Source organism: Episyrphus balteatus, chromosome 4 (assembly GCF_945859705.1).
Source record: "Episyrphus balteatus chromosome 4, idEpiBalt1.1, whole genome shotgun sequence".
NCBI lineage: Eukaryota > Metazoa > Arthropoda > Insecta > Diptera > Syrphidae > Episyrphus > Episyrphus balteatus.
The window spans coordinates 11,723,583-11,743,972 of record NC_079137.1 but is presented as its reverse complement, the minus strand read 5'-3'; positions in this window follow the sequence as shown (position 1 = coordinate 11,743,972).

The following is a 20,390-nucleotide window of genomic DNA, read 5'->3' as shown; positions in this document are numbered from 1 at the left end:
GTTTATCAAAGTTAAGCTTTCTAAAGTTGAGTTGAGAAGTGAGATGAGTTGGTTGAGATGAGTTGTCTCGGTATGAGTTGCTATCAGAAATACATTATGTCCATCATCAAATCCACCCCCGTTCAAATCATACCCTTGTCATATAGTTGACTCTGTGAGAGAATATTTGATAACTTTTCTAAAAAATTAATGTGATCAAAATACTATTAAGGATATTTCTTGAAAATTTAATGTATTTTTTCTCTCGTTCTCGTTTCTTAATTAGTTTCTCTCTTATGATGATGCTCGATGATGTAATGTCAAAAGTTTAATAACCAATAACCCTCCTTTAACAACAACAAAAAGCAAGAAAAAAAAAAATACATTACAAAGTAAAAAATTTAGGTCAAAATAAAGTAAAAGAGCTATTAATATATTTTTTTTTTCTTTTAATATCTCTATCGAAATAAGGACATTTTGTGTGCTTAAAAAATCATTTATTTCAGTCACGTTCATATATTAAAAAAAAAAAAAACTTCTCTCTTTATATTTTATTTAAGTGATGGGATGAGTGGTCCTAAGTGCAGAAAAGGGAAGTCATTGCTATCGTTCATTAAAAAAATATATATGAAAATGGTTGACTTCCTGTTTTGATATTTTTTTTTTTTTTTGTTCCATCAAACAAAGATAAAATACATATAACACACCCTCAAATGTCCTTTAAAATAATAGTAAACCTCTTCAAATAAAAAAATCCTTATCTAGGACTCATAACAAAGCGAGATTTTCATTTCTACGAGCATATATGAACACAAAAAGCAATCAGAAGTGTGATGTGAGTGAAATATAAAAAAAAACACAAATAAAAAATTTATATCCATTTTTTACATTAAAAGAAAAAAAAAATGTGTATAAATATAAATTAAAAATGTGTACTTACTCTTACTACCAACTTGAAATAAGTGCAATGGTACGTGCTACGTGCCAAAAAATTCATCTGTCAAAAGTAAAAAACCTCCAAAAAAAAGATACAACAAAAACAAGATATTTCTCCTCAAATAGTAAAAAGGATGTGCTAAAAAATATCAGACTTGATGTTGCTCTGAGAGTAGAGTACCAACCAACGAAAAAAAAAAACTAAAAACAAAAATAAGGACGTGAAGAAAGGATGAAATCCAGAAAAACAAATGAAACGAAAAAAAAAACTAAGAGAGAAAAGTAATAATGTGCTTGGGTTGTAAACAAAAAAGGGATATGTATCCTTGAACTCCATTAGATAATAATGATAATAACAACAACAGAAGGATAACAAGTAGGTAAGCACATAATGTATGCGATGACGACGAAGGATATGATGATGATGATGACGACGACGACGATGCTGAAGATGAAAACGACGACGACAACGACAACAACGCCGCCGCCATCGACGACATGTGGTTTAGAACTTTTTTAATCCGATAAATGTGTACCGGAGAGGAAATAAAAGCTCTCCCTTAAAGCTCCACATAGATTCTCAATGAGGGAAAGGAGAAATTTCTCTCTCATTTGAGAGAGAGAGACAAAAGCTTAAAAGTTTCCCATTAAAGCGCAAGACTGTTCCCAGTCACGTTTAAACTTAAAAAAAAAGCTGCCTAGGACACTTTAAGCTTTATTAAGTAAGTCACTTATTTGACTTTCGAAAACTTTAAAAGCTCCAGTTGTAGAGTGATTTTTGTAGCAACAAGTCGTTGGTATACAGTTTTTGTTGTTGTTTTTTTTTTTTTTTTGTCTGCGTTAGGGGTTTGAGTGGATATGAGTGTCTCTTCTTTGACATGATTTTGTCACCCTGAGTGTGTTTTGAGGGCGGGCAAGTCAAGATAATCATTTAATAGTTTTCTTAAATTGGTTAGTCGTTATAAGGTTTTTGGTTTTCTCAATTGGTTGGTATAGTATGGGATTGGTTAAGGGTTGGATGAATCTGTTTTATTCGGTCCAAGACGTGGAAGGATTGAATGTGGTTCTATTTAACCCTTAACTATAGTGGTGAAAATGTGTGGTGTTTTGAAATGATAAAATAAAATACAAAATTGAATTTTTTTATAAATTTTGTTTTTAAGCATCAAAAGATAACAATTTAAAAAAAAATAAAAAAATAAAAAAAAAAAAGAGAAAATTCATTTTCAACGGTTTTTATTAACTTTTTAAAAGTTGATGTGGGTCCCCTGGACCCACCACTATAGTTAAGGGTTAAACGTTTTAGAGGCACATGTTTGAATGAAAATATCTTTTTTACCAAGATTTATAGGAACTTTTGGTTTTCACAGCTGATTAGATTACGTTGATGCCGTTATATTGATGTCTAAATTATTGAAATTATCCAAAATTCAGGTATTGGTGAGTTTTTGATTAAATTATGTATGTTGTATTTAAAATTTTAGAAATCTATAGGCATTGGCTAGGCTTGTAGTTCTTGGATTTTCTTAATAATTTTAAATTAAATCAGGATTTAAGAAGTTTGAAGAGGAAATTTGCGCCGAAACTGTAGAAGAATTTGTCTTTTTTTCATACAAGTCATCTGCTGCTAGATATTTCTTCAAGTTTTTTTTTTTGTAATGCTGAATAGCGTATTGAAAAGCCCTTATTTTCATTGTGCGTAAGACTGGCTTAACTTCGGCAAAGATGGGTGATGATACGAAGTCCTTCAGAACTCTCTCGAACTCCATCGATTGTCTTCTTACTTGTTCAAAAGAAAAGGGTTTCTCTTCATTATTTTTGTATCCGATTTTATCCAGATTACTTTATTGGCGGCTTTCTAATGGAAGAAATAAAAATTTCACAACTATCTGATAGGCTAGTTTATTATCCGAAATCTTTCACATTCGTTGAAAGGATCACTTTTTTTTACATATCGACACATGAATTTCTATGTTAATACAAAAATATGTTCAAAGTGTTTGAGCAGGTTTTCCTAATACATTTTTTATCCGGTCTTATCCAATTCTTTTTTTTCGTGTTTTTAGTCAGTAGAAACACTTAATTTAAAACAAATATTTAAAAAAAATAATAAGTGTATTACCAGAAGGCTATCCGAAGTCTTCTACAATTTTTTATCCGACTACCAATATAACTAAAAAGAACAGCTTGGCAGGTTATATCCTTATTATATACATATATATGAAACAAAAGTATTCTCCATTCCATATTCAGCGAAATTAACTCAAGGTTTTCTGAATTTTATGTATCGGCAAATTAATCTTTCTTCAGCAACACCGTTTTTCTCAGATGTTCTCCTTCCTTTTATTTTTCAAGAAACACAAAAAAAATTTATAAAGCGCCAAATAATCCCAATAACTTATCTTCCCAAATCACTTGTCTGAAGTTAACTGAATAACACAAATTTACAAAAGAATGAACAAAGATAAAAGACACAAAAAAAAGAAAAAAAAAATAGATGAAGAAAGAAAATCCCTGCTGAATCACCATGCTGCTGCAGTAACAACAGCAGGAGTAGCATCAGTTATAGCAGCAGCATGCATCTTCACTATCTCGCCACCAGATGCTTGGCAATTTCCCACTACTTTTTTGCCTTCCTGACTGACTGACTACGACTAACATGCATTTGACTTCAATGTAAAATCTCCTACTCTCTCTACTCACTTTCTATCATGAACCGAAGAGAAGAAGAAGGATAGACAAGAATTCCAGAGGAACACAGGAATAAAACACAAAATTCAATCTTTCACCTCACTGAAGCAGATTGATTTATTCATCCTTTGGTAAGTCGTCGAAGTTAAAAGGAAACACGTAAAGTGAGGAAGGACGAAAGAGGAGCGCAACAAGAAGAACAAAGTGATGCGATGTAAAAAGGAGTGTAAGAAAAAAAAAAAAAAAAAATAAGTCATCGAATTTTTCTATAACAACTCGCAGTCATTTCCAACATTCCATATCTTCTAGTCCTTAATTTGAAAATGTTGCATGAATGAACAGCAATAGCAGTCGAAGTAGCAGCAGCAACAGCAGTGCCGCGATAGAAAATACCAAACGCAGCAAGGACGAATTTTAATAAAATTAGTCGAAATCTTCTCCTGACGAACAAGAATAAGAGAAGAGAATAAAATGAAGAAGGTGGAAATGCCTGCTGCTGCTGCCTTATAACTGCTCCCATGTGTCGGTGTCGGTTGAATCTGGATGCGGATTCAGTGTGTCAGCCTTTGTTAAGCACATTGCGCGATTTAAAGTGGATTTCCTCCTTCGCAGTATTTTCTTTCTCTATAGCTCCAAATTAGATCTCTTTTCTAAAATCTAATCTTCTTCGTCTGGTTCCCTTTCCTGATGGAATTTAAAACGCGATAAAATGGAAGATTCCTATTTCAAGGATCTTTTAGATATAAAAAGGACTTAAAAAACAAAAGGAAAACAAAAAAAAAAAAAAAATACCAGAGCCTAGTTAGTGCATCCGATTGGCAATCCTGTTTAGTATTCAAAGTGTCGGATGATTGTAAAAGTTTATTGGGTCGTGAAAGCATCATCCTGTTTTTTCCATATTTTTCCCTATTTTTTTCGTTATGAACGACTTGAAAGGAGAATAACCTCCAAGTTTTAGCTCCCCAATAAAGACTAGAATACCATATGGAAGTATAAATATAATGGAAGGAACTTTGATTTGTGTATTGGAGCAGGCGTTTTATCGTCATAGTCGTTTATTTTTTGGCGAAGAAAGGGGTGTGTGAAAAAGTTAAAAGAAAACCACACACAACGCAAAATGAGGACGCATCGCAATCAAATCTAACGCGAGTATTTTTTGACATGACAGGCTTCTTTTTCAATTAGTTTTCAACTATGAGTGGTGTTTTTTTTAGCCAAAATCTGTTGAGAGGAGCTATCAACAACATTCAGCTGAGATTCAATTACATCTACACACAAATCCAAGTTAGCAACCAGAATGCTTTAAAAGGAGCATTTCTCTGGTTAACAGTTGCTGAAGGGTGTGTAGTACAATCAAAGTTTTGTTGGATTTAGAGCAATGAACATATTACAACTGTGAAAGTCTATTAGTTATTAGTCTATTAATCTATTAGTCTGTTAGTCTATTAATCTATTAGTCTGTTAGTCTATTGGTCTATTAGCCTATTAGTCTATTAGTCTACTAGTCTATTAGTCTATTAGCCTACTAGTCTATTAGTCTATTAGTCTATTAGTCTATAAGTCTATTAGCCTTTAAGTCTTTAAGTCTTTTAGTCTATAAGTCTATTAATCTATTAGTCTGTTAGTCTATTGGTCTATTAGTTTATTAGTCTATTAGTTATTAATCTACTAATCTATTAGTCTGTTAGTCTATTGGTCTATTAGTATATTAGTTTATTAGTCTATTAGTTATTAGTCTATTAATCTATTAGTCTGTTAGTCTATTGGTCTATTAACCTATTAGTCTATTAGTCTACTAGTCTATTAGTCTATTAGTCTATTAGCCTACTAGTCTATTAGTCTATTAATCTATAGTCTATTACTCAGTTAGGCTATTAGTGTATTGGTCTACTGTCTGCTCCACTTTTCACTGGTTACTATCTTCTGTTTATTGTCAACAATCTATAAGTTATATTATATAAGTTATACTGGTGGTCGACTGGTGGTCTACTGGTGGTCTACTGGTGGTCTACTGGTGTTCTTATATTGGTTTACTGATGGTCTACTGGTGGTCTACTTATGCTTTACTGGTGGTTTACTGTTGGTTTATTGGTGATCTATTGGTGATCTACTGGTGGTCTGCTGGTGGTCTACTGGTGGTCTACTGGTGGTCTACTGGTGGTCTACTGGTGGTCTACTGGTTTTCTACTGGTGGTCTACTCTTGGTCTACTGGTGGTCCACTGGTGGTCTACTGGTGGTCTACTGGTGGTCTACTGGTGGTCTACTGGTGGTCTACTGGTGGTCTACTGGTGGTCTACTGGTGGTCTACTGGTGGTCTTCTGTTGGTCGACTGATCTTCTGTCGTCTGTATACTGTGTACTACCTACTGTCTTCTTCTATTTTCTTCTGTTGTCTATTTTGTTGACCTCTTCTTGCAAAACTCACTGTAAAGTTAATTAATACTTATTTCCAAACGTTTGTCCCATCTACCTTTTTGCTGATGGAATTTAAAAAAAAAGATCGATTGTGATATGTGAGCTTTCGTTATCGCTTATCCAACTTACAAGGGACAATGGTTGGAAAACAGCATATCTCCCAGCACACCATCAATTGTGTGTTTGTCTGTGTGTGTGCATGTTGTTAACCACTCCCTTCACAGTCGTGATTAGTCTAAACCACAGCCTCACATAGAATATAAAATCCACGTTCTAGTCCATGGGTATATCATATCGGTCGGTCCTTTGGTTTAAATAGATAGAGCTTGTTCAGGCATATTATCATCGTCGCCACCACCATCACCACCGGCACCCGATATCCATTGCTAAGTCAGCCTTATACTATAATATTGAAGACCAATTTGAAGCTGCTGACATTAATGATGGTAATTGGACTTGAATTGTTTTACGAGAGATACGTTATTCATCGACGTAATTTGTGGATATGCCACTGTAATACCCCCCCATTTCCCCTTCTATATGTTACACTGTCTACTAGTACGACTTTGTATAGCATTCATAGAGCATTAAAGGATAGCATCATCAGTATCACCCTCAGAGCTATACAACAATCATGATGATGTTGATAATGGTTTGGTTACATTATATTGGAAAAGTGAATCTAACTATAACGTTGTTATCGAGTTGAAACTATGACGTATTTACTATTCTTTGGTTGTCTGCTCTATTGCTATTGCTCTATGAGGATTCTGTGATTCTATCTCCAGTCCTCTAGGAATTCTCAATTTCAATTTTCATTTCGTTCCCTTTTTTTTAGTAACGTAGTTTGTACAAATTCTGATGTTGATATATTTTACTTTGAAGTATCGATACCTTTGCTAGGGTTATCAGTTTTTTTTTTCTTGGAATCGATATCAAGTTGAGTCTTTTGATGGAGAATTTTATCTGATATTGGCTAAAAATTTTCCTTACTAAAAGGTATTCTTCGTAAGTGAAAGAGTAAAGGATTTAAATATTGAAATTGAAGAGTTTTCCAATTAAAATAATATTTAAAAAAAAACCTATTTGTTTTGATTGAAATAAATCAAAAAGGATACTAAAGAAAAAGAATATCAGGGGAATCAGAGTAGGTAATGGAATTTTATGGAATTTAAAACTTTTGTTAGAAATCGTTTGAGGTGTTTTAGAAGACTAAACACCTTTTCATAAAAATTGGAACTGATACAATCTGCAGACATTAATTTCGAAAAATCTCCTTATTTCGAAATAGATTAATGAATTATACATCAATGTAAAGGTTTCGTGATCTTCTATTTAGTATTGAAAACCCAAAGATTAAAGAAGGTGTGGTTGTTGAAAAATCTCTGTCAAAAAAAATTACCAATCAATTGATTTTGGACTACATTGATGAATTATAAATACTTCAAGACTTTTGTATAGGTTTCAAATGGATAAATTATTTCTGGATAAAGTTGGACAAAACCCGTTTAGTGAAAAACAATCTTAATAGAAGACTGGGATCAAAAACGCTGACAACATTAGGAAAAAAAATAAGGTTGCATTCAAAAATTTTTTTTTTAATTCATAAAAAGTAGGTATTCTTAATATTTTTGTTAACTTAAAATTTCAGAAACGAAATTTTTTTTTTTTGCATTTGTTGGACCAAATAACTAAATTTAGAAAGTTCATTACTATCAAGTTAAGACTTTGTAGACTTTTGATTTTAATTTTTTTTTCTTTAGAAATATTTTTTTTTTAAATTATTGCTTAGGACCACAGTAAAGTCTTAATTTTTTCCAAGAACTTGGCCAAGAACCTTGGCAATGATTTTTGGAGACTTTTCTATTTCATTTCTTGAACAAAACTTAGACCAAAATTAGTTGTTGATTTTCCTATTCCTGTACCTATCTTATTTTTTTTAAATAAAATTAAGTCCTTGTTTAATCCTTTAATCCAAAAGTGCTACTCAACTAATCAATAAGATGCTTATGTCTATACCAATTGAAAATATTTCAAAATTAAATTTAATTTCCTAAAACTCCCATAATTCATAATTCAACAACAACAAGGCAGGTAGAACTTGGCCAAGAACCTTGGCAATGATTTTTGGAGACTTTTCTATTTCATTTCTTGAACAAAACTTAGACCAAAATTAGTTGTTGATTTCCCTATTCCTGTATCTTATTTTTTTTTAAATAAAATTAAATCCTTGTTTAATCCTTTAATCCAAAAGTTCTACTCAACTAATCAGTAAGATGCTTATGTCTATACCAATTGAAAATATTTCAAAATTAAATTTAATTTCCTAAAACTCACATAATTCTAATATAATTTCATCATCATCAACAACAACAAGGCAGGTAGTACCTAGAAGACAACAAACAAGTAGTTAATTTTAATTCCATGCTTATGGCAACGTTTGTTCTATTAAAATGATACTCTCCCAAAGTGTAACTATTTGGCATTATATTAAATCTCAAACTTCCCAATTTGTTTTTCAAAAAAAAACTTAAAATCACTTTATAAATCTAATAAATCCTCCTCTTCTTCTTCTGTTGCAAAATTTTATCGACCACAAACTATCAAATATCGACAAATTCACCAAAATCGAGAGAATTTCAATCTAATAAAATATGAATAACGTATATTGGAAAACCAATAGGCAATAAAGATATCGTATATTATAGATATAAATCGATATCTCCCTCATGTCTCGAAACCGGAAACTGAAACCGAAATCGAAATCAGAGAGCAAAACCCAAAAAGAAAACCAAAAAATGTGCGGCGGTGGTAGGTAGGTATCCCTGTTGAATCTTGATGTCCTATCCTATGTGAATGTCTTTGTTGTTGCTGTTGGGTCGTAAATTTTCAAATCACATTCAACGATGTTCCACTAAGATGAATTAAAACGTTTGGAGAGAGCAGAGAATATCCTCTGTCTAACAGCAGTTCAATATAGCACCCAACTACGCTATTATATTATATGGCTACTCTACCTTACCACCACCAACCACTTCCGTGCAATAATTTTCAAACACAATAAAGAGGCGGCAAATCTATAGATGTAAGAAGGGAATGTAGTGGAGAGTAGTGGATATCTATTACTTTTGGGGTGTGGACTTCAGGCTGGCCATCAATTTCCTTAAAATCGGTTTTGATATGCCGCACATTAATCAAGAGGGTTAAATGGATTTGATGCATTATTGGTTACACTGAGAAGAAAAGTCTCCAATTTTTTTTTTTTGTTAAATAAGCTATATTTTCAGAAGGTTTTCTAAAAAAATGCTTTCCTTACCAAAATTTCGGAAAAATGTAAATTTTATAGTTTTTGGAGAGTTTCAAAAAATTTCTTTAAATCGAAATATCTCCAAAATTTCATATCGTAGGAAGAAAAATTCAAGATCTTTTCTATATGAAATTTTTACAATATTGAACTTGAGTCATTTTTCTGTAAGCCTTACCATTTCCGAGATATTGGCTCAGACCTCCTTTTTTGGGTTTTTGACCACTCACAAAAAAAAACAATATTGCTTTTCACAGAAATTTTTCTAAGTGTAAGTATTTCCCTTCCTTACCTCGTTTGACCAGATGTCAGTCTCATAAACAGCCAGTTCTCCCTAATACCACTTACATCCCAAAATCATATTCAGGAGTTAAAATGAGTTGAAGTGGAAAAAAGGGGATGGTGGGAGATCGACACATTCCCCCAACCTCCTCCAACACTCGTTTTAGACATAATTCTATTCAAATAAATGACCTTATTGACTATTTATTTCCCGGAACCAATAAATGACAAGTAACGATGTTTTCGGACGTGAGAATCCAGCTATCTACCATTGAAACTGAGGACGAGGAGGGTTGCCTGAACGGCAGTCATACACAAACACATTGAAATACTAAAATACAAGTAGGTAATAATAAATCTGTTCAATACTTTTGTGAAATTGGTTTGAGTTGAGCAATTGAGTTAATAAAATACCAGAGCAGCATCATATAAAACATTGAAAATGTACTACTAGGTAGATATAGAGAGGTAGAAAGTGGTGTTATTCTCCACTTTTGGGGGTGTCTGTAGAGAGCACTGGATAAAACTGGACAATCAATTGTTTGTGATTTTCCAATTGATTTTATGTGTTTATGTGTGCTACAAAATTTATATTGAATTTTATTTATGGATTTGGGTTAAGTGAAATGTCAAGCAAAGCAATATGCGTGTTGAAAAAAATTAAAATCAAATATAAAATTTTCAACTTCAATAACATTTTTGACATAAAAAAAAAATAGAATATTAATTTACACCTTATTTTTTTTGTTTTATTTTATAAATAGACAAAAGCAGAGAGTTATTTGTTTTTGAATTAAATGTAAATAACCCGACTTTATGATTTTAAGAGCATTAAAATGGAATTGAATGTTTTTTAATACATTTTTTTTTTTTTTACTTTGGATAAATTCATAATTTGATTTGATATTTGATGAAAAAAATAGGAGTTATTTGTGTATTTAGAGTTGAAAAACAAGATTATATTAAAAAAGTTAAAAATATTATTGATATTTTAATCTACCCACTTTTTTATCCTTAAACATAAAACTAAGTGGAAAGTTGAATTATCAAAAAATTTGCGTTTAAGGTAAATATAATATTGTTTTATCCGGAATTAGTTTTATCCAAGATATGTCCATGTAATTCAGTTATCCAGTTCCCAGTTTTGAGTATCTAAACTATGCATAGCATATGCAGGCAGCATAACTCTGAAATATTTAAGTAAAGCTATTATTGATTGCTAACTAAAATTATCCGGAAATCAGTATGTTTATGGAAAATGGCTCACATCTTTTATCCGGCTTATTATTTTGGTATTATTTGAAAGCAAATTAAGACTGTCCGTAATGTTTTATGACAATCAAAGATTTAGTATCTATCGGAATTCCTTAACTATCGATTTATAAGAGGTATATATGTATGAACGCAATCGTGTTTCTTATCTACCAACATAATTTTTCACTGAAAACTATTTAAATGTTCTTGTTTTGGGATCATTACTTATTCACTGAGAATCAAATTACTAGACAATATTCAAATTTATGTTTGAAAACTCTCAATGATATTTTATCCGGATACTTACATATGTACCTCCGAGACCAAATATCATAGACAAGAAGTATATTTAATAAAAATTTGTATTTAAACTATGTACACATGTACAGTACCTTATCCGGCTATATTAAATTATCCGAAAACATTGTTTTTCGTAAAATTTGTAACATTCGGGTTACTTATGTACTTCGGAGAACCAACATTAGAAAAGGAGTATATCTAATGAAGAATTTGTATTTTAAAATCATATACAGTTCCTTATCCAGGTATATTCAATTATCTGAAAAAATTGTTTTTTTGTAAAACTTGTTAAAAAGTTCAATAATTAAAGAGTTTTTGTTCAATCTACATAAAGTATCCTTTTTATCCGGACGAATTTGTGAATATATTAAATTTATACTAGACTTATCCACAATATTAAGTTATCCAAGCCAATTGGTATCAGTTTTGATGATTTAAAATCACCCAAGAAGCATAACTTTCAATTTAAAACAAAACCATGATTGGTAACCAAAATAGTACTAAAACTGTGCTTATTAATTTATTAAAATTTTTATCCGACATTTGTTTTTCAAAAACAAGGCAAAAGAAAAATAGTATTTTATTTTGTTTTATGGATTTTGTGTTTTTTTTTTAGATATTTGATTATGTGCTATGTGCTTATCCGAATAATGAGTGTTGGCATTTTTCAACACTTTTTGAGATAATCCAAATTTTATTTAGTTTTTCTTTATAAATCACAAAAAAAACCTTAAACTAATAATTTACTTATTATACCACTTAAAATAACAAATTTCTTCAACAAAACACAACGTAGCAACCATTAAAATGCAACCCATCATTATCCATATCCATTTAAAATCTTCAATTTTTAGAGGTCTTAATTTCCAATCAAGTTCAAAATTTAACTTTCTTATTTTTCCAATCTGAATTAATTCATAAAATCCCTTCCTTATCCATAAATCCATTAATCCACTTGACTGAGTTTCTAAAAAATAGAAATTTAAAATTTTCTTATAAATTGAATTTTCATTTATCGAAACTGGTGATAGTAAACTTTTAAACATACACAATTCATCAGACCAACGAAACAATTGTTGACCATAAAATATTTGTTGATTTTCATAAATTCTCCATTTAGGTTGGGGTAGAGAATAGGCATATTTAGTATTTAAAGTATCTCGGAATTTTGCAAAAGTCTCAAAACTTGGCTCACATTTAAATAATTTTAAATACTTTTTTATAAAATCTGGTCTCAGTTTTTGAAATGTCTCATGAATATCAGCTTGATAAGTGTAGATTTTAATACCCGATGATTGAAGATCATCAAATGATTTGATGATATTTTGTTTTGGAGGATGTGTCATGAAGGACTGAAGAAATGCATCGTAGGAAGTTACCATCATGATTCCAAATAAAAAAATTAGCGAAAAGATAATCTTTGAAGTGACAGAAGAATTTGGTGGTTGTGTGAATGATTGTCCAAGTATTCCACGAAAGCAATTAATATCGAAGAAGAAATTGCCCGTTTTCCAATTTGATCCCGAGAGCTTATAAGCTGCCTTGAGCAAAAGAGATAGCAAAACATACATCACCACTGTTAAAAGAAAAGCTTCCCAGTGAAATATAAAAGAAAATATCTTGCAAATAGGAATGTTTGGTTCAACTGGCAGCATCAGACCCCAATCAAACTGGATATAAGGATATGAAAACCATTCCATTGAGTTTTCGTAAACGAAAACAGCAGCACCTGATATCTCAAATGTTCCATTCAAAACAAAAAGGTGTACGTCATAGCTCGAGAGTGAAATGTCAACACTCGAAGTATTTAATCTGGCATTGTGCTTCTTAACAAAAGCCTTGAAAAGATTACCCAAGAAACCACCAACCACTGTACTGCCACCATAAATGTTTTTTGAACAAATTACTCCCGGTTCAGATCCCCCGAATAAAATTGGCAATTTAGTGCCCTGAAGGTCTTTCATTCGATTTGGAAACATTTTGTTTGAATTATTTGTTTTCCATGTGTGTTTTTCAATTTTGAATTCTCCAAAATTTGCAAAACTGTAGTAAGCCGAAGAAGTCCAGAAATCTTGAAAAACTGCTACAACATTGATCATTTTGTTCTTCCAACAGAAATTGAAAAGTCTCTTCAGTTCCAATTCGTTTCGTGAAGAATTGTTGAGAATGAAAATCGTTTTACAGAATCGTATGTGTTGGAGAAATTCCGGAAGTCGTTTTTGAAGAAATTCATCATTTGAATCAAATTGGACTAAGGATAGCAGATTTTCATTGAATTTTCCTTTCAAGTAAAATGATGAAGTATCAGTTGCTAGAATCACTGGTATACCAAGTGAAGTTGTAACATTTTTTATGAATTCATCAGCAAAGTATTGTTTGTTATACGATTTTAGAAGAAAGACACTTTCAAAATGTTCAACTTTATTTAGATTTTTGATTAATTCAAAAACCTTTAAATTTATATCAGCTTTTGCTTCTAGAAACTTTCCAGTAAATACTGCAGCGAAAATGACAGTAACAAGACTTGCTGAATGGTAATACATGACTGAAAGTCAATCTTATTGATTTTAAGGAGTTCAACATTTAAAAAATTCACTAATTAATGTTTAGTTTTGTAAGCTCTTTGTTAGATTTTACAATTAAATTGCAACTGACAACATAATATTTCCATCATAATAATAAAGTGATGTGGTAATTGCTTTTGATAATTTACTGCATAAATCCTTTGATTCAAATCAAATTTTGTAACGAATGTTATTTATCAGGGACGAATTTCTCGTCCTTATAAGTGGCCTTAAGACAGCAAATATATTCTTTCTGAGAAAATTGTTTCTTAAATTATAATAATATTCAAAAAGTCTCCAAAAATTTTCTTTGAAAATGATTAACCTCATACCTAAAAGAGGTATTTTAAGTCTCCAAAACTGTTCTTAGAGGTCCTTTATTAACATACAACATTAGACTGGGCCAAAAAAATAAAATATTTTTTTTTTTGAAAGTTACTTCGAAAATCTTGTTCAGGATGATGAAAAAAAAATTTGGTGAAAATTTGAGCCGTTAAAAAAAATTTTAAGAGGTCTATCATCGGTGTTTTTTATTTTTATACATGATATGATGTTTTACAACAGAACTGCTAGACGATCAAAGTAAAAAAAATTTCTGTTCATTTTTTCTTATATAGAATTAAATTTCCTACAAAAAAGATCTAATTGAAAATTTTCGTCAGACGAGCCGTATTCGAGTAATTAAGCTTTTTAAATCGAAGTGTTTTTTCAATTTGCCTGTTTCACTTTGGAATTTTGTGATGAGCAAATAAGTGAATAGAAAAATAAAACCTCGACAGATTCTTATAGGAAATTTAATTCTCTACAAAAAAGGTCTTATAGTAATTTTCCCTAAATTGAGTTTTGAAGAAGTTATTCACGATTTAAATCTAGAAAAAAATTTAAAAATCAATTTTCAATTTCAAAATTTTCTAATTCACTGAAAATTCAATATTTTCAAATTAGCAAGATGTTTTCTTGTAGGGAATTAAACGTTCTATAAAAAGTTCCTTGGCAGCAAATTAATTGCTTTAACCGTTAAGAAGATATTCGTATAAAAACCAATGCCCACTGATTTCAATAATTTTCTTATGACAAGTATGCATTTGCGATTTGAATACGATTATCTTCTTAACGGTTAAAGCAATTAATTTGCTGCCAAGGAACTTTTTATAGAACGTTTAATTCCCTACAAGAAAACATCTTGCTAATTTGAAAATATTGAATTTTCAGTGAATTAGAAAATTTTTAAATTGAAAATTGATTTTTTAATTTTTTTCTAGATTTAAATCGTGAATAACTTCTTCAAAACTCAATTTAGGGAAAATTACTATAAGACCTTTTTTGTAGAGAATTAAATTTCCTATAAGAATCTGTCGAGGTTTTATTTTTCTATTCACTTATTTGCTCATCACAAAATTCCAAAGTGAAACAGGCAAATTGAAAAAACACTTCGATTTAAAAAGCTTAATTACTCGAATACGGCTCGTCTGACGAAAATTTTCAATTAGATCTTTTTTGTAGGAAATTTAATTCTATATAAGAAAAAATGAACAGAAATTTTTTTTACTTTGATCGTCTAGCAGTTCTGTTGTAAAACATCATATCATGTATAAAAATAAAAAACACCGATGATAGACCTCTTAAAATTTTTTTTAACGGCTCAAATTTTCACCAAATTTTTTTTTCATCATCCTGAACAAGATTTTCGAAGTAACTTTCAAAAAAAAAAAAATATTTTATTTTTTTGGCCCAGTCTAATACAACATTTATGTAATAGTTTTCTACTCTCAGTTATTAGATCTGCAAAGAAAAGCAAATAAATACTGTACATTATACATGTATGTATATCAAAAGTCTACAAAAATCATTATTTCTATTAAAGTAGTCGTCAAACTGGTCTTTAAATACCGAAACCAAAATATTTAGATAAAAACGGGATATTATACCATTTCAATCATAAGTCCGAAAATAATCTCCAAAGTATTATCCTTACAGATATAAATAAACTCCTGCTCAAAATTAACGCACACTTTTTTTTTCTTTAGTTATACCCCTGCATCGTGTTTGAAATGGCTTTACAATTATTTGTTGTATTTTTTTGTGTTTGCTTATTGTTTAGCAAGTCAGAAAAATGCTAAATTGCAACAGTATTATTAACCAAAAAAAAAGATAAACCAAATTTAGCAATTCAAGGTCTGAAAACTGATATTAAAATAATTTTTGTTTTTTAAGAAAAAAAATTTAAAAAAATGGAAACGCGTGACAGTTCTTTCCAATAATTTTTTTCAATACTTGGCATTGTCTCCTCTAGCGCATATGGTAATTTGGAGTCGTCTATTCTTTCCACGAATTAAGTTTTGAAGGTTTTGTTGTAACTTTTCTTTCACTGCAGTTTTCTGTTAATCAAGAATGCTTGGAGGTGGATTTCGGCCGCAAATGCATTTTTTTCAACATTTCCTAGACATGTTCTATTGAATTTACATCCGGATATCTGTGTGGTCAATTCAGAGGTGGCACATTTTAATCATGAAGATATTCTCAAACCACTCTAGCATGCATTATAGTGCATCAGACTGATTTGTGGACCAAATCTAGGGGTGATTGGAACCGCATGCTGTTCGAGAATATCAGCCAAGTATCTTTGGGTACTTAAATTAGGTCTAAGAGATCTCACTAACTCCGTAGGTGTTGTGAGGCAGAGTTTACTCCATGAAAATTTATGACTCATCTCTAAAAGGTTCGCGGGTTGACAGATAGACTTCAGCATACCTCTCCAAATCTTCCCCACAAACATTTTATTCCATACCTTCAATTTAAGCTAAATCCTGTCTTATTTGAGAAAATAACCACGATGCTGTGAGATAAAGTAATAGTAGGACTTTTTTGTAAAATAAATATGATGTGCGTTAAATTTGAGCAGGAGTGTATAAGCTTTAATTGAAAAAAAAAACAAGTCTCCGTAATTAAATTCTATTACTTACACTATTTTATTTCAACCCATTATGATATAATCAAAATAATTAGTGTTAAATTTCTTTGCTCAAATATTATTTTTAAATCAATCAATTACTACTTGAAGAAAGTCTCCAAAAGTCAATATCAAAACTCATTAAAAATACACCTATGTGAAAAATGCCTCAGTCGGAACACCATAAATTCCACATTTGAATAAAAAAAAAATCGTCAAATATCAATTTTGAATTTTGAGTCTTTAAAACCAACTAAATTTAATAAAAATCTAATAATCTTTGATTTATGATAATTGTAGTATTATGAACTTTAAAATAAGATAATATTTTTTGTCATCACAAAATGTAAAAAAAAATCTCCAAAATTTCTATTAAACTTCTAGACACTCGTTTTAAACACACGGTTCGATAATCAATTTCAGTCCTTTCATCTAAAAAGATATTTTAAGTTCATTTAAAGAAAACAAAAAAGTCTCCACAATTTTTTTTTCTTATTTTCTGATTCCTCTGCGTCTTATTTTTATAGTTTATTTTATGTTTATGTCATAGGTATAGACAAAGCAGATACAAAACGATTGTTTAATTTTATTCCTCTCGGGTTAATTTGACGAAAGTCTCCAAAACTCAACATATAGGGGCTGATTTAAATTTAATGACAGCTTCATATAAGTACAAAAAGGTTTCTCAGACTTCAATTTATAATTTATTAATGAAAAAGTCTACAAAAATCTTCAAAATAGACAATTTAGTCATATAGCTTAAACAAATAGAAATTGGAATTAAGTTGCCACAAATTTGTATCTGTATATGCTCATCATTTTTTTTGTATCATCCATTAGAGCCTCAAAAGATGCAACACAATTTCAAAAATTTAATTAAAAATATACAAATAGTCTCCAAATATCGTTACCTACCTACGTAATTACTTCAAATTGCAAAGTAAACTACCCAAAGCAATGTACTCGCATTGAAAACAACCCCCCTCAAGTTCTATTATATTGTGTGCCCTCAAAATCATCTTAGGTCAGTTTTGTCTTAAAGCACACATATCACTCTACTGCCACCACCAAACCCATAACCAAAGTACAACCTATCCCAACACGTAAACCATAAAGAAAGTTAACAAAAAGACAAACAAAAAATGTGTTACAAACCTGCGCATTTTGGATAAATTCTCCACTCGAGTGACGTCACATATAATTTACCTCAAAAAAAAGCTTTCCATTTTGTACAAAATTCTCAAGTACCACTCTCTCGGTCTCTGACCCTACTCCCACACTCTTTATTCTTCTCGGCTATAATCTCAAGCCCACAACTAGACGTCAGAAAGAGAAAGAGAGAAAGTATAGGTACCTACCTATCCACCTTCCAAAGCTAAAGTGACCTCTTTTCAACTTGTGCCTTTTTCATGTTTGACAAAGCATTTTATTAAGCTACTTCAAAGTCATTATAACCAGGTCCTAGGGCGGCATACTTAAGATGAGAAAAAAAAAGTGAAAAAGAAAACAACAAGTAAAATAAAAAATAAAATAAAACCAACAACAAGGAGGTTTGGTATTTTCTTAGATACTTTTTGTCTTAAAAAAAAAACAAGAAAAGAAGAAGAAGAAAAAAAATTAAAGCAAATAAATAAAACTGTTCGCGTTAACTTCATTCTTAATTAAGAAGAACGGCGAAGGCAAACAGAGGCCCCAAGCGCTCGGCATCTCAGCCAAGTCTTGAATGCAAAAGCAACCCCACGCTCTATCTCTCTCTCTCTCTTCGACACCAGCCCTTTTGCCATCATCGCATCGCACATTGCCACCCCAAAAACACTTTCACAGTATAAATGCAATGCAATTAAAGTGTTCGACAGCCCCTGCTTCATCTGCATCTAATTATTTCGCTTGGGGAAACTTTTAGCTGAGCACAGAAGGAATGTTTTCCACGAGGAAGGTTTTGCGAAATGTTGCCATCGTTTTACCGCGCGCGTGGTATATAGTTTGCTGACGTCCCTCGTCGTCACTCGGTCGGCCTGGAACCGACATAAACACCCCACGTCCGGGTTTTATGGGTCCAACTATATTTGTACATTATCTCGACAGATGCGAGTGAGTGAGAGAGTGGAGAGAGAAAGTGTTGTTTGCGTGTGGTGCAGTAGAACACAAATTTTTGGGTTTCATTCCCTAAACGCAACCAAAGACGTACATCCTTTTTAAGCTAGAAATGGTATTAGGAAGGAAGCACAGGATGTTGCTCTACAACAAGGAAAGATTTGATGGGAATCCATCCAAAGATAGGGAGGCAGGAAGAGAGGAATAGGATGAGAGAGACTATAAAAATATTATTTTTGCAGAAACATCCCATCAGCAAAGAATGTTTTTGCTCCAAAATTTGCATTGCAAATTGTGGGTGTTGACTGTGCGAAGTGTTGACAGTCCCTCTCAAATGGAAATTGCAATATATTTAATTACGTTTATTTATTCTGCGCAATGGAAGTTAATTCGTTGTACGTTGCGATGTGTTGTACGGTGAAGATGAATTGCATTAGCTTTAGCGCTTGGCTTAGTATTCTTGTCATTACTTTATATTGTTGGATTTGCTTTTTCAAATGCATTTTGTGAGTCTTGTTTTTAAGTTTCGCACAAACAAAATGGGGGAGATATTATTTATGAGGTTTTGAATTGCCATATCAAGAAGAATTATTTCCTGCCATTTACTATGAGTTGATGAAAGAAAGTTTTAAAGCAATAACATAGTTCTCGGATAGAGACATAAAAACGCAAGCGAAAGTCAGATTTTTATGTGAGATAACCTAACCATCCTCCAAACAGCGATCTTATTTGCTTAGGTCAAATGTTTTGAACTTCGCAATGAGAGTTTGTAACACTTCGCAAAGCAGTGCAAAGTAAATAAAATTTTTCACAGTTTTGCAAATGTCTCTCAAGTTTATTTTATTTTTTCTCGATTTTACATTTCTGCGAAACTTTCGGAAACAATTAAGAATGGTCTACTGAGTAAACATTTCGCAATTTTTTGAATATATATTACTTACAAACAAATGCTTGTTTTTTGCATGTATTTCGCAATTTCATGCAAAATTTTTCTAAAGATAAAAATGTGAAATTCACTCAATTTCTCAAAGAAAACATATTTCTCACTGAGTATTTTCGCAAAAATTTGCAACTTTTTCATATGCATTTATTACTCTGCGAATATTTACTCTGGAAATCTAAACGCTTTAGCAATAATTTTACAATTCGAGTAAATTTGCAAATGAACTTATATTGTTAAATAAATTTTGTTTTAGTATCTAGCATTGCGCGGCTGCATTCACAGCAGTGCGATGGATAGTATCACGAAATTAAATCTTACCAAGTCAAGATTTTTATCAAATAAAAAATATCAGTTAATTTTATTTTTATTTTCACTTTTGATATGAAAAATTGAAATGCCGCCAAAAGCATGTGTCTGCAAACTTGGGCAAGCCATCGCAAAGTTAAATTTATTTTTTACCATTTCACAAGTTTTGCAAAGCTTGTCTAAAAAATTCAAAAACTATTTATTTTAAATTATTACCTAGCAAAAAATGTAAATTAGAAGCACTATACAATTTCATCGATGCGAAAATTGATAAAAGTAATTAAAAAGCTACCAAAGTCTATATTTGCGAAAGCTTGCGAATCCACTAAACTTTTTTAATTAAGGTTCGCAAATGCGAAAATCAGTTTTGCG